Consider the following 16,603-nt stretch of genomic DNA (forward strand, 5'->3'; position numbering starts at 1 on the left):
TAGTTCCATGCCTGGCACTGGGCCTGACTTGTTGGATTTGAACTCTGGCTGTTCAGGCTGAATCTGGTCTTTATAGGGAATTATAGCACTCTGTCCCTCTAACTATACCCTAGAGGGTTCCAGAAGGGGTCAGGCACTGTGGCCTGGTGGGTAAAGAGTTCTTGGCAGGGCTAAGACTTTTCATGTAGAGCCCCAAGGTTTCTCCTGGCCTCATTCTCCATGGCTATTGTGTACATGTTTGAGCTCTGGAGTAGGCTCTGCCCGCCATGTGGAGGGTGCCTGCCTTCCGCTCAAGTTTTCTATGTCCTGTTTGTTTTCCCCCTGCCTTGGGAGCTCATGGTTTGTACACCTCCCAGAAGTCCTTACAAAGGAGTCTTGGGGACATTGGCTAGAGCCACAGCTCAGTAGGCAGCCGTCCTACTTGAACCAAAGGTCCTGAATTTAGAACCGCTCAGGAAGTGCACAGCCCCTGCCATGAGGCTCTGGTACCTTCTCCTGGCCATGGCCATCTGGGCCTCACGGAACAGCAGGATGGGAAGCCCAGAGAGATAGATACAAAACACTAAATTAGCTACAGGGGCCTAGGGAATGCCTGGCCCCTTCCTGAATATGGTATTATGTATGAACATCAGCCTTCTCTGAGCCAAGGTTTTTAGTTCCCTGCCCAGAACACTGAAGTGCTGAAAAGTCAAGGAGAGAAATGATATGGGAGTGACCTCTGAATGTTTGTCATACACCTGTTATGGACGTGACACTGTGCTAAATCATGGTGATTTCATGTAAAACAACCAGTGGCCCAGCAAACCAACCAGCTAAATGATTAACCAACATAGTAATCAACTAACAAATTAGCCAATAGAATGACCAACCAATCAACCAAACAACTGTCCATTGGATAGGTTACTAACCATCCTTCCAGTGAACGACTGGCCAGTCAACAAGCCAACCATTCAAGAAACCAATTAATCAACACAATAACCAACTATCAACAATCAAAACTGCCCAATTAACCAACCAGCTTGTTAACTCATTAGTCAACGAACTTACCCACTGATCTGTCAATTACTAAACTGACCAATTAACCAATAACCAGTCCACCAAACTAACTAGTTCACCCACCCATTAACTAGTAGACAGGCTGGTTGACTGGCTTGTTGGTCAGCAGAATAAGAGGCATTGCTTTGTTGAGGAGAGAGATGGAGAAGTCCCAGCACAGGTGACATGCCCTCTAGACAGGTGTAGAGGAGACAGACGGAGGAATCCATAGATACCCATGAGATGACCCTCTGGAAAGGGGCAGAGGGGGGAAGTCAGGAAGTGTAGAATGCATTGAGATAGCACGAGATAGCCCATATTAGCTCTTCCTGGCAGGTACATTTTAAAATGACAGAGACAGGATAAAGGACCTGCAATTTACTCATGAATCCAACCAGCTCTGTGTATCAGGTGACACACCACAGACCAAGTTAAGGTGAGGAGGTGGGTTCATATTTGACCTGACTGACCTTGGCAGATCTTACCCTTTCTGAGGCAGGATCTCCCATGAATAGAGTGAGATGTGTTCCCCTAATTCCAGGGCTCCCACATTGGTGCCAGGGTGGCTGCTTCCTCTCTCCTCTGGAAACTTGGGTCTTAAGATAAACTCACATTACCCAGACCTGGCCTTCATGCAATTCCTGCCTCAGTGGAGAGAAAAGGGAATGATGTCCCAGAGCAAAAGTTGTATTTGGGCTGCCTTTTAAAATCTCCATTTAGCAAGCATGTTTAATTAATGTTTATTGATGCTATGACGTGGATGTGGTTTATCTCCATCAAAATTCCTCTTGAAATCTGGCCACCTGTATGGGAGCTCATACCTGCAATCCCAGCATTTGGGAAGTTGAGGCAGGAGGATAAGGACTCCCAGGCTATCCAGGGCTGCATAGACCCATCTGGAAAAGAGGAGAAATTTAGTCGTCAGTGTTGTCGATGGGAAAACTGAAAGGGATTAATGTGGCTCTCTTGGAACTAGATTACTTGAACTTGGGCATGATATAGTCAATATTGGCTGTTAATATGGTAAAAATCTAGCGTCACCTTTGGTTAAATCTGTGAGGGAGCTTCTGGGTCAGGCTAATGGAGGCAGGAAGACCCACCTTAATTGCATGTGGGCTGGGGTCCCAGACTGTACAGAAGGGAGGAGGCACAGGGACTCGACTCATATCTCTTTGCTTCCTGGATGCAGATGCCACGTGGCCAGTTCATTCACACCCCCATGCCAAGCCTTCCCTACCACAGTGGGTGGTACTCTCTGGGACTTGAGCCGAAGGAAACTCCTCCACCCTGAGGCTGCTTTCTGTCGGGCACTTTGTCACAGCTCATCCAGTGGATGCATCCCTCGCAGAGTCTGCTGTGCTCTTCTGCAGGCAGCAGCTCTTGCGTCTACTTCCTGCAGAGCTGAAGCTGCATTGAGAGCCTCACCTGCAGCCAAGCAGGCAATGCACCAAAGGCGGGAGTCAAACCTGGTTTTCTTTCTGCCTTGTCCACTCTCGTGCATTTCTTTCTAGCTACAGAAAACCAGCTACAGACCCGGGTACCGTGTTCTGGCATTTCTGCTGGTCTCAGCTTCCTAGGAAACCTAGGTGGGTGTCATGCATGTGCAGAGTACAGATGGGCAGCCATGTATAGGGTGGGCACCACACCTGTCCAAAGCTGTGGCTTGTGAGCTGTATTTACAGCCAAGGACCAGAGTTACATATGTGAAGTCTGTGTTTTTGCCCCATTTTAACAGTACATACCCTTCTGCGGGGACTTGTTCATTAATATTGGTTGGGTGCCCAAATGCTATACGGGACTTCTTTAGACTCGGGCTCTGGCAAATTTGATTTTTTTTTTTACTCAAAATTACCCATTTTTTAACATTTAAAATGTTATCGAGCCATGTGGCCAATGCTGTCTTGGGCAGAAAACATCTTGGATGAATTTGCATTTTTAATTCTTGGCATTTTTATTTTCCTTCGGTTCCCAAAGAGCGTGTTTTTTTCCTTCATGGGGGAGGGGGGAACTGAAGAAAGAAGGTGGCCTGTAACAACCGGGCAGGAGTGCCAAGCAAACGTAATTGTGGTTGTAATGTGTGTTCCCTCACTGCTAATTGCCCCACATTTACCGTGAACTCCCGAAGCAAAGTCTACCCGCCTGCCCAAAACTCTCCAAAACCTTCCTCGCAGGTCACTTAATGAAATAACGCATGGCTCCCCGATGTGTGGCTTCTCCCCAGGGAAGCTGCCAGGAGACTGATTCTGGTCAGTGATTCTGCTCAGCACTTTGGGCCTGGTCCTATATGACTGGTCACTGCCTTGAGCTCTTTGGTCACCTGTCCCACTGTCAAGCACTTGGGGTTCTTACCTTGACTGGAGGAATGAGGTCAAATGGTGTTAGAGCTATGTAGGGCTTTCCAGAATACTACGCCATGTCCTAGATGGGGAAACTGAGGCTGAGAGAAGGAAATGAAAACGGGGTTCCCTTTAATGTTCAATGATAAAAAATGTACCTGTGAGAGCCAAGCAGCGGAGGAGTTGGACATGGCTCTGTCCTAATCTTGAGGTTGGGCCAACCAAGAACAGAAAATTCTCCCACAGGGTATGTGCTTGGCAAGGGCCACTGTGGGCTCCCAAGTCGGGTCACCTGGGTGTTTTCACCTCATTTCACAGTGCAGGGAGCTGAGTCTCAGCTCCAGCTCACATCTGTGTCTGCTGGAGATGCAGTCTGAAGCCCACCGTCGAGGCTGGAATGCTAGTACCTTAGGATGGGCAACAAATACCCTCTGATCGCCAGGCTCCATGCTGGACTCCAGGAATCCCTGGGTGGCAAGGCAAACAGGAGCCCTTCCCGTTTGGAAATGGCATTCTGGTGAGGGGAGCACAAGCCACAACCAAACTAATAAGGATGGCAATTTCATAGCCGACCAATACGCAGAGAAGAAAGTACAGAAGGATGGGTGAAAGGGAGGGGCTAAATGACGTCAGCAAGAGGTTCCAGATACCAACCAGGTGGTAATGGACCGAACGCAGCTCCATTGGCATCCGCTATTGCTTGTTGTGTGGACACAAGCAAGTTTTTCAGTCTCTCTGTGCCCCTGTCTACACTTCTATAGAATGGAATAGCAATGGTAGATGCCACATAAGGTGGTGGTGCAAACGACAGGGAGCACACATAGGATATGTGTGAAGTATGCCACGCTTAGCCAAGCGCCTGACAGAACACCCCCCGGAGTGTGTCGGGTGCGACAATGCACCTAGTGCCAGTGTACAGATCACACATGGCGTCAACTCCCTTCTTCCTTCGGCAACTCCATGGGGCCAGTCAGCCTGCTTTACTAACTGAGGAAGCCACATTTGAATTTGTTAAAAAAAACAAAAAACAAAACAAAACAAAAAAACCCAACAAAAGCCCCAAACCAAACAAACACTGCGCGACAGGGGACGTTGTTTCCTTCAGCCAGCGCCTTCCACAATATGGTGTGACGGGCCGGGAAATCTTGGCCACAGATGGCAGGCTTGGTACCAGCTCTGTTTTCCAAATAGCGGGCTCCTGGGCGTAAATGGTACTGCTCAGACACATGCTGCTGCCTGGCTCCCAGGAGGCTCCCACACGAGCGTGCTTCTTGGCCCACAGCCCCAGGTCCAGCTCTCTTCCTCCAGATGGTGGCCATCAGAACCTTCCAGAAGGTGGAAAATGGGTGCTGATATTCAGGGTAACCCCACCTTCTGTTAGTGCCCCCCCATTAAGACTTGCTTCCTAGCCTGTGGTCTCTTAGCTTAGCCCCTGGGGCAGTATGCATGGGTACCTGTGGGGAACCTTGAAATGATGTCATATCTCCAGTCATCAGTGAAACTGGGACTTGAACCTGGTTCTTCTGGGTTTGGTCCTGAGGCTACTGCTCCTTTCAGCAAAGTATGCCTTCCCAGGAGGAGTGTTGAGTGTCCCGTCAAAGGCAAAAAGGAACCTTGAGAAGAGGGATGCTCATCACCCCTTGGATGAAACCTGACATTTCTGGGCTGAGGCAGCTCATTCAGCTCCATAGCTTACTACTTGACCCTGAGCTCCAGGTCTCTGCCTCCTGCCTGCCCTTTTCTCTCCCCTCATGAGCACATGAGACATAGCTTCATGCAAGGTGTCATCCTCAGTTTTTTTTTGAGACAGGGTCTCTCACATCGTGAAGGTCACCCATTGACTAGGTCGTTGGCAGCTAGCCCCAGAGAACCACTTGCCTCCTCCCGCCCCTAGCACTGGCTTACAGAACAGGCTGCCATGCCTGACTATGGGTTTCTTTTTGCTTATTTTCAACATGAGCGTTAGAGATTAAACTCAGATCTGTCTGTTTGTGTAGCATGTACTTTACTGACTGAGCTGTCTCCTCACTCTCCCAAAGCCAGTCCTTATTTCCTAGGTCAGAGGTCGTGTCCACGGAGCAGGACCCGAGGGACAGCCTGTCTGTGGGTGCAGCGCCTACGAAGAGTTTACGAGATGAACTCTGACTCACAGGGAGCTGAGCTTTTATTTCAGTGACAGGTGTCAGGAGAATAAATCCTCAACGACCTGGTCCACGCTGACCCTTGCTGCCCTGGAGCATCCTGCGTCTTAACTGTAGATAGGAAATGTAATTACATCCAGTGACTGTTCAAAGGTACCAAGGGCAGTGTGGCTAAAACTTAATATATGGACTACTTTTCACTTGGAAATATGGGCCCTTCAGTTGTTGGTTAAGTCTTAGCTTCCCCATCCATTGGGTGTGTGAGTAGTTCTGTGAGGTCCTGGCTCCATTTCTTGGACCTACAGAACCTAAATCTCTCCAGCTGGGATTCAATGGGCTGACCTAGTTTAGGATTTTTCTGCTAGGGCCGACCTGGTCACACTCAGCCGTTGACTCTGGCTTCCTTTTTCACGCTGGGCTTCTATTCTTTCGAAAGCTTCGCTTGATTTTGGCTCCTGAGGACCTGTTCTTCTGGAAGGCACCGTCTCTCTTCCCATAGCAGCTCAAGGAATGACTTACTAGACAAGAGTCAATGACATTCCCGTGTGCATAGCAGCTGTGGTAGAAAGACATCCTCATGTGTCTGTGTTGACAAGTGGGGGGCTCCTGACACAGGCAGAACCCTGGAGATCATACCAGGGAGTAGGGAAAACCCAAGAAGGGATGTGGTCCAGGAAGCAGGAAGCAGAAATATGGCCTGGAACACTGCCGTGTGTTGACTCAAGAGGCAAATCTTACAAGACGGGCGCTGATCAGCTGGGGGCAGATCTTGGTTCCCCCAGAAGGACTGTGGGCCTTTTGGCTTCTGAAGCCGGAGATGTTACATGGAACTACTCCAGGGCCCACACTGAGGGACAGCTGACTCCCTCTTCCAGCCCATCTGCTTCCAGGTGGAGGCGAACTGCAAACTCAGCAAACACACCCGTGGTTCTCCTGCCTGCGTGGCGGTGAAGGTCACAGCCAGACCTCTGTACTGCGTGCGAAGAAAAACTGTATTTAAAGCTTACCGTGTACTCAGGGCTTGGATGACGCTCTTCACACCTTTTCTCTTTTAAATGCTGTGTTCCTGGAGGTGTGCATAGGAACCCTGGGTTTCAGAGGAACACAGAGATTCTGCAACGGGACAACTCATGGATTCTCTTAGGAGCCTTGATGCAAAATGTCAAAGGCATCAGAGGCAGGCAAAGATGCCGGGCTCTTTCTAAAGTGCTTTTCTGTTTCTACAATTGAACATTTGGATCAAAAGCAACTTGGAGAGGAAAGGGTTTATTTCACCTTACAGCTCATATTCCATCACTAAGGGAGCTAGCACAGGAACCCGGATGCAGGAACTGAGGCTGAGGCCATGGGGGCAATCTCTGCTTTCTGGCTTGCTCAATGACTTTGGCTCACATAGCCCCCAACCTTCTGCCTAGGAATGGTGCTGCCAACAGTGGGCTGGGCCCTCTCATGTCAATCATCAATCAAGACAGTCTCTTAGAGACATGGCTACAGGTCAATTTGACCTGGGAAATTCCTCAGTTGAGGGTTTCTCTTTCCAAGTGACGCTAAGTTATATCCCGTTGATAGCAAAATTAACCAGAACAAGGGCTGATGGAACTGAAGGAGGGATTTGGGTATCAGAGACCAGTGGGTCCTTCTAGGCAAAAGAAGTTATGGGGTTCCCACAATCCTACGCCACTGTGATCAGATCTTATATTTTTGGAGGGGTTGCCTGACCTGGGTGGTATTATAAAGTTGTATTGTTATTATTGTTTATCAACTTGACTACATCTGGGATGTAAAACCGAAATGGCTGGACAGACCTGCAAAGGGTATTTCTTAATTAAATTATTTGAAATGGGAAGGCCCACTTCAAATAGGGATCTTTGAGGTGGGAAGACCCACCTTTAATCTAGGCCACACTGTGTGAGGGAAGCCTGTATCAGGACACGGAAGAAAGCTTGCTCTCTTTGCCTGCTTGCTCTCGCGCTCACTGGCGAGTCCACTCCTTCATTGCATTAGATCTACTTCTTTGGGATTCCAGAGTATACTAAAGACTTGTTCAGGAATTTAACTTGTGGACAGAACAACTAGGGATTCTTGAACCTTCTGTTGGTAGACATCCATTGTTGGACTACATGAACCACAGCCTGTAAAACAGTCTAATAAATCCTATATATATTCCCAAACACACACACACACGCACACACACACACACACACACACACACACACACACACACTTCTTTCTATAAGTTCGGTTACTCTACAGAACCCTGAATAATAGACAAGTGAACCCATAGACGGTCCCCAGAACTTTTTTCAGTGCTGGGAATTGAACTCTGGTTTCACACACAGCAAGTTCTTTACCACCAAGCTCTGTCTCTGGGCCTGATTTAAGTTCAATGCTCTGATCATTCAGTATTGAAATTCTTAACCATTTTGAGCAAGGGGCCGCAAGGTTTCTTTTTGCTCTGGGCTCTGCAGATGACACACGAGTCCTGCTTTAGAATGAGGGGGTACCAGACATTTTGGCTGACAGTTCTTCCACAGTCACATGTTGGATGCTCTCTGCAGCCTTGAGCGTGTCGTCCTGGCACCCCAACACCCTTTTCCATGCACATAGTTTTCCCTCGAATTCCTTCCCCTGAAAGTCATCAATGGACCTGAATCTCCTAGCAGAAGAGGCCAGAAGAAGAAGTGCTCACCTTGCAGAAGTTAGATCATGTTTCAGGAACTTTTGCTGTGGCCTTCTTCTCCATAAATGTAAATCATGCAAATGACATCCCATGTATCATATGTTCTACCAAAGGGCCAGAGAACAGTAGCAATGAGATTTTACAAAGAGAAAGAGAAATAACTGGGTGTTGTGGTGCCTGTAATCCCAACGCTCAGGAGACAAAGACAGGTGGATTCCTACAAGTTTGAGAACAGCCTGGTTTCCATATTAAGTTCCAGGCTAGCCAGAATAGCAGAACAAGACCATGTGTCAGACTGTCAGACAGACAAACAGTGCACTGTATACATATATAATAGAAAAGTGCTTTAAAATAAGAAGTATTGTAATGAGAGGTACCTGCATTTTAGGTAAGAGAAAGAGTAATGATAGGCATTGAAATATGTGCTGGTTAATTTTTTTATGAACTCGACACACATTTTGGGTCACCTTGGAAGAAGGAACTTGATTGAGAAAACTCTTTTATCTTATTGGCTTGTAAGCAAGTCTGTGGGGGCGTTTTCTTGATTAGTGATGGATGTGGTGCCATCCCTGGGAAGGTGGTCCTGAGCTGTATAAGAAAGCAGTTTGAGCAAACTTTGGGGAGCACGCCTAAGTCCTGCTTCTCCATGGCCTCTGTATCAGTTCCAGCCTCTAGGTTCCTGCTTAACTTCCCTTCCCATAAGCTGAAATAAGCACTTTCCTCCCAAGCTGCCTTGAGTTATTGTGTTTTATAGCAATAGAAATCAAACTAGAACGAAACAGAAAGGAAGTATAACTTCAGTAAACATAGGCGTTCAACCAGACACAACTGGGAGAAGACCACATGAATTAAAATAGTGAATCTTCCCAACTCTAGGATAAACTTGAAGGCACACATTGTTCAAGACATGACTTCTGAAGCAGGGGCAGGAGAATCACAAGGCCAACCTAAACCACACAATGAGACCTTGTTTTAAAAAAAAGTTCTCAGGTGCAGTGTAGCGGTGGAGCTGTAGCCTAATGTGCATGAGGCTCTGAGTTCAATCCCTAGAATAAAAATAATTAAAGACACAGAAAATAGAAAGCAGAACTTAAGTCAAAATGAGGTCTTTTATTATGTGGAATAGACAGTTAAGATAACAGAAATAGCAACTTTGAATAAAATCCAGTGATGTTGAATACGAAATGAAAACTCCCATATGAACTTAACAAGATGAAAATTATTTAAATAGAAAAGAAAATACAAAAGAGAAATCAAGTAGCATAAGTTCTTACATATATAAAGAAAGATGGGTGGTGGACAGTGAGGTAAACTGCAAAGTTGTAATAGCTGAGAACTTTTCAAAGGCCGTGAAGATTCACACCTAGTCACCCCTAGTGAAACTGTAGAGTATCAAGAGTAAAGAGAAAGTCGCCAGGTCACAGAGAACGAAATACACACTGTTTTCCACAAAACAGCTGTCAGACTGCCAACCAGTTTCTCAAGAACAGCAACATATGCCAGAAAGAAACAGAAATACATCTTTGTGGCTGACAGAAAATAACTATTAATATACAATTACATTCTAATAAAACTATGGTTTAAGGGCCAAAATAACAAAAAAATATTTTTAGATAATCAGAACATGGGAGAGAAACTACACAATACGATCCCTAATGTAATGATTATATAAAATACTCAAGCAAGCAAAAATAATCCAGAAAGAAGGAATAAAATATAAAAATTAAAATGTAAACATATGGAGTAACTCAAAGAATAACTTTTAAATCAGTAGTAGAAAACAAATTAATATAGAAAATTTAATTTATCAACAAAAGAAATAATAAGTAAAAGCATACAAAAAAGCTAAAAAAGAATCATGAAGGGATAGAGCTATATATATTAGCAAATAGAATAAATGTAAATAAGTTAAAGTCACAACTAAAAGACAGAGACTTCAGATTACATTAAAATCTTAGAAGTATATGATGATATTTGAAAATTGAAGTGTAAAGAGGATATACAAGGTATTTACCAACCAAAGGAAGTTAATATCTTTATTGATGGAGATATAGAATTTAATATGAAAACATTGCAAGTAATATTTAAATTAGAAAGGTCTGTTTTACACTGATGAAAAGTGTGGTGGTCAGATAGTGTGGTGTTCAGATAGAGTGGTGGTGCACACCTTTCATTCCTGCACTTGGGAGGTAGAGGCAGGTGGATCTCTGCAAGTTTGAGGCCAGCCTGGTCTACAGAGTGAGTTCCAGGATAGCTGGGACTACACAGAGAAACCCAGTCTCAAAAAATCCCTCCAAAAGAACATACCAATCACCAGTGTGTACACAAGCGATAACTATAGAACTTTAAAATACAAAGAGCAGCAACAGCTCTTTGCATTTATGACAAAAATGACAGATGCAATTGATTAAACCTGCAATAATGATGTTTTTATGCTACATAGTCTTCCAGAGAAAGATTATTTGAGAAAAACAAAAAATTAGAATACAAAACAAAAACAAAAACTCAGCCCTAAACAAATAAAAACCTAAACAGCAAATCTAATCTGAAAGAATGCATATAGAAATCTGTTCTTTAGGAACATAATTATTCTTAAGTATACATTGACTATTCACAGGTAAGTTTAATGTACTTTACCATTAAGAACAATGAGAAGAGTAGTCAATACATAAACCACACCCTTTCACCACATGCACAGCTTGAAATATTAATAGTAAACAACAACCCTTCCACATTGTTTGGAGACATTAAATATAAAAGAAAAATTTGCAGACTTCACAGGCTAATGAGGAAATCATAAGGGAAAATAAATATACAAAACTGAGTTATAAAGAAATCTTTACATGTAAAAACCCAGACAATGTAGGAATATTTCAACTCAGAGAGGTATACTCATGTACATTTATTTGGAAATATTGAAATGTGGAAGCGGTCCAGGGAGGTTTCTAATAAGATGGGTTTGTGCATGTCACCTTTGTACTGTGTGAATACATGGCTTCTTTTGTATGAATCTAAAAAGGAGATAAATGGCTAGATAGAAAAACACACACCCATGTACTTAGAGAAAGGCACAGAAACAATGACATGCACATATATAATGATAAATATGACACAGACACATACAACACATGCAGAGAGACATAGACAGACACACACAGATAACTGATATCTCTTTTTTTTTAAAAAAAGAAATTATTATTTCAACATTTCTCGTGTGCATGGATGTTTCATCTGAATGCATGTCTGTGTATTGCATGTGAACCTGGGAACTGTGGAGACCAAAAGGAGGCATCACTTGGAACTGGAATTATAGGTAATTGTAATCCTACAATTGCAATTGTAGGTGCTGAAACTCGAACCTGGGTCCTCTGCAAGAGCAGCCAGTGCTCTTAACTGTGGAGTCACTTCTTCAGCCTTGGATATCTCTCCTCAGGAGAGTATCATCCTCACCCTTCCCACTTCATTTGATCTTCACCATCTCCTCAGGATTTGTCTCCAAACGCAGTCACATGGAGGTTTAGGGTTTTAGTATTCTATCTGCAGTACGGATCATCAGCCTATGTGTGATTCTGAATCTTTCTTATTAGCCAACAACAAAGAGAAAAAACCTATATGCTTTCCATGGAGAAGGAGAGACCACAAGGGAGAGTTCAGATGAACAATGTCTCTGGCTTCTCTCAGGAACCGTTCATGTCAAGTGTGAAAGGGGAAATAGAAAATCTAATCTTGACTACTTAGAATTTTATATCCCAAAGGAAATCTTCCAAAAAGTGAAATAAAGACTTTTTCTATCTGTCAAGAAACAAGAAAATTTGTCACCAGCAGGCCTGTGCTAACGAGGGTCAAACAAACACAGACAGACAGACAAACACACACACCTATTCACTCCAAGTAGAGAGTTCATAGCAGATACCACTGAAGTTCAGCTTGGTGAACTAATAAGCTTTATTAGGATTACTTATAGGAATGTGGATGAGAGGTCACTTACAGGAGTAGAATAACTCAAAGACAGCTGTATCACCAAAGCCCACCCTAGCATGGATGGCTCACATGGTTGGGAGCCTGGAGCACCCTGCACAGCCTGCAGACAGCTGCACAGGTTGGAGAGCGTCTTTTCTGAGCAGCTTGGCCAGTCCGAAGCCTTTCCAGGCAACTCATCTGATTCCTGCTTTTTTCCAGGCAGCTTGGCTCATCTGAGAGTCTCCTTTTCAGCTTGCTTTGATTGAAGGTCTGAATATGACTCTCGGAAAACTTTACTGTTTATTACTGGGCAGCGGGGTGCGGGGAGGAGTCTACTGAATCTGGTCAGTTTCAGGGACTTCCTGAACCTGTTTTGAATTGTTTACTTTTTACTTTAAGGAGTTCCCCTGCGGGAGGGAATGTTTCAAGCATGGAGAAATCTGCTATACAATTTACGTTGCTGATAAGTGATAATTGGCTGATAAATATCAATCTATGGAAGGCTGATAGCAGTAGAAATGAAATATACAGCAAGATAATACAAATGATGCAGGGAGGGAAGTCCGGGAAAGGTGCGTATAAAGTTACACTAGGCTACATGGAGTTTACAGAGCCATGCTCTAAGTCCCAAGAAAATAACCAGGAATAAACTGAGGAAACAGAGGTAGTAAGAGTGGTCTGCTGATGAAACAGATATAGCTGGGTTATCTGAAATATTTGGGACTAGAAGTGCTGGTATTTAAGATGTCATTGGGTTCTAGAGGATGTGTATCTGTGTAAAGTGTGTCAGATATCCCAGGGATGTCATCCAAGTCAGAACAGGAATTTTACATATGGCTTGGGCGACATCTTAAAAAATACCTTTTGTTCGTGAGACCAAGCTTTGTGATGTGCCTGTAATTCTCCACTCAGGGTACTGGGCTCAAGGATCTGTGGATTTTTGAAGCATTTTGGATTTTTTGATTAGGGATATCTGACTTGTAGGAAAAATACTCATCAACCCAGATGGAGGTGGGAGAGAGGGGGACAGAACAAAGAAGAGAGGGAGTCAATATGAAAGAAATTACAATGGGGTGGATTTAAATGCAAGCACACCTTTGTCAGTTCTAAGAGGGCAGGGCACTCCAATTGAAAGGTGGCGATCCCAGTGTTCCAAGAAGAAATAGATGGGCAAAATCGGAGGATGAACAGGTTAGAGCATGGAAGCCAAGGGCAAGTGAATGCAGAGGCTGTGATCTCGCCAGAGGAGGAAACCGATGACACCTGAGATTGCAGGGTTCCAATGGTGGGTTTGCTGAGATGACAGCAGTTCTGTGAACCTAACCACGCCTTCCAACTACATGAAGAAAAAGTGGCTGCAATAATGAGAAACGAGGAAAGGATGATGAAACTCTGTGTGTGTGTGTGTGTGTGTGTGTGTGTGTGTGTGTGTGTAGGTGTGGAGTCTGCTACTGTTTGGAGGTAAAATAAAACTGTTCAAATAATTCATGGGTCAAAGAGGAGTCATAAAGAAAGGAAACAATATTTTGAATGGAAATAGGATAGAAAGGAAACATAAAAAGTCTAAGTTTTAAGGTATTTGGAGGTAAATGCTTTTAGGCATTTCTATTAAAGAAAAGACATAAAATAAAAGCCCCAAGACTCAACCTTAAGAAAGCGGAACCTGGGCATGGGGGTGTACACCTCAAATCCCAACATTCAGGCTGAGTCAGGAGCACCAGACCAAACCTGGTACATAGCTAGACTCTACACCCTCCCCTCAAACTAAACAGAACAAGAGCAAAAAAACAGAAGCAGAAGAACAAATGAATTAAAACCTTAAATAAGCAAAAAGAAGGCCATCAAAGGAGCAACAGGCAACAGGACAGCAAACACAGACCCGTGAAGTAGAAGTGAAAGGAAACCAGTTTGTTCTCCATCAATGTGGTGTGTGAGACCCCTGCATTGCTTGGTCAAAGAGGTGCCTGGGACTGTCTCCCAAGTGAGAGTCAACAAAGAGAAGCTCTTACCCCAGAGCCTGCAGACACTCAAATGTCACAAGACACCACAAAAGATCTGTAGATGTGCAAAAGGTGGCCCTGGTTTGTAATTCCTCAGTAGGCTGAGGCAGGAGGACCCCAAGTTCAAGGCCTGCCTGGCTACAGGGAGCATTCAAGAACTGTTTGACCACCTAATTGAGGCTCTCCCTCAAAATACAAAGGCATTGGTATCATTAACAGGATATGCTAAGGTAGTGTGCTTGCCTTGTGCACTTGAGGATCCGGGTCCAAATACCACAGGAGTGGTGAGAACTACTAACACACTATCTTGACAATCTTAGTTCCAATAACTAAAATACATATTTGTATTTTATATGTAGGTTTTGCCTGAGTGTATGTGTGTATACTGTGTGTGTGCCTGGTACCTTAGGAGACCAGGGGAGGTATCAGATTCCTTGGAACTGTAGTTATAGATGGCTGTGAGTCAACATATGGGTGCTGGGAACCAAAACAGGGTCCTCTGCAAGAACAGCAAGTGCTCTTAACTGTAGAGCCATCTCTCCAGCCCATTAATGCCAATAATTTAAATAACTGAGATGAAATAGATAAAATATTTGAAATGTATAACTTGCTAGAATAGATGTAAAGAAATTAAAAGTATCAATAATCATAACTTAATACCTAAATGTTTCAATGAGCAAATTCAATTAAATATCTAACATGTAAATGTTTTTGTGAGACAGAAAAAAGGAACTATTGCTGTGATGATGTGATGTGAACTGACATAAAGAAAATATAAGGAAAATACATGCCAGTTTATGTCATGAATGGAGGTAAAATTGTTACAATGTGCTGTCATGTTGGGAACATTCCTGAGATTTTGCTAAGGTGCAGGATTTTTTTGTCCTCAAAAAAGCAGTCAACATTCTTCACAATATTCCCAGTGAAGCCAAGGAACATATAATGATTGCTTTAAGAGTTGTATAAAATCATTGGACAATATTTGGCACACACAGAATATGGAAAGTAGTAAAAACCTGGGAAGAAAAGAAAAAAATTTCAGTACAAAGCTCTGGAGCCTTTATTATACCATGCATAATAATGAAAGTGTAGTATTTTCCCTTGAGATCAGTAGCAGGCCAGGATGGCTGTACTGACTGGAGGTGCTAGACTATGCGATAAAACAAGAAAAAGAATCAGAAAACACAAAGACTGGAAACAAAATGTAAGTCATCTTTATATGAAGATAGCACAAATATGAACATTTAAATGAGTCTTTCAAAATGATATGAGGTGAATAAATCTGTTTCTTGTAGGAATACAACATAGAGAATTCACTGTGTTTCTGTTATAGTTATCTCTCAGTATCCATCAGGCACTGGTTTCAGGATGTCTCATAGATGCTAAAATCTATGCAGTTCAAATCCTTTATTGTTTGGCTTGGTATTTGTGTATAATCTGTACATATCCTTCCACTTAGTTAAGTCAAGTTAAATTACTAATAATACCAATCAAACATAAACAAGCTATAAGTAGTTGTTAGCTAACACATTCCTAAGGAGTCCTGGCAAGGGGAAAATGTCTGTTCAGCAAGGATCTCCCTCTGCCCTCGTTTTTGATTGAATTTGCAAAAGAATAGGGCAACTGTGCAGGCAGAATGATTAGAAACGTACAATGCTTATGAACAAATTGAATGAGATGTTAAGCCCATAAAACGCTACTAAAGGAAATTAATGCCTCAATGCATGGAAGGATGCACTGGACAGTTGGGGTGACATGACACGGGCAGAAAGCTGTAAGATTTGGGGGGGGCTTTGTGTTTCTCTGACAGGACCCTAACAACTTTTATGAGATACCTAGTCTCTTTGGCTGCTCCTCCTGTAGTCCTCTCTGACTGCTGGACTCTTCCTGCCTAAGGGCCTCATTTTGTCTTCCTTCTCTTGGCTAGAAGCCACTTCAGTAGAGCCTACATCTTCAAGACCATCTTTCATTTAAATGTGATGCTGCATTGATTCCAGCATCACAAATGATTCTTTGCTTTCAAATCAAGAATCAAATTTGGACCAAACAGCAAAACCAAGTATATTTAAAAGTCTTTGTGGTGGCTCACAGACTCTGATTGGTAGCTAAAGACTGAAATGGGGAACAATAAGGCGTTAGAGACATTTTGGGGATCCAGGAAGCAAAACTAAGGTGCCTTCATTCAAATCAGCAAGTCATCAGTGCCTTAAGCCACCAACTCCTTCGATGACCTTGTGATACACATGTCCCTGCAAGGATCAGATGGGTGTCTCTGGGTCAGGGTGACTTGTTACTCCACCAAGACTATGTATGCAGGGTAGCAGACACTTCATGGGCAAAGTAGCTGCTGACACTGGGAGCAGTGACTCTCCTACACTTCCCTGAACCCTGAAATGTTGGTGTAGCCTCAACTTCCGGGTTTCAATCCAAATGCTGTTAAAGTTGGGTTTC

Source organism: Myodes glareolus, chromosome 11, assembly GCF_982192425.1.
Source record: "Myodes glareolus chromosome 11, mMyoGla1.1, whole genome shotgun sequence".
Lineage (NCBI taxonomy): Eukaryota > Metazoa > Chordata > Mammalia > Rodentia > Cricetidae > Myodes > Myodes glareolus.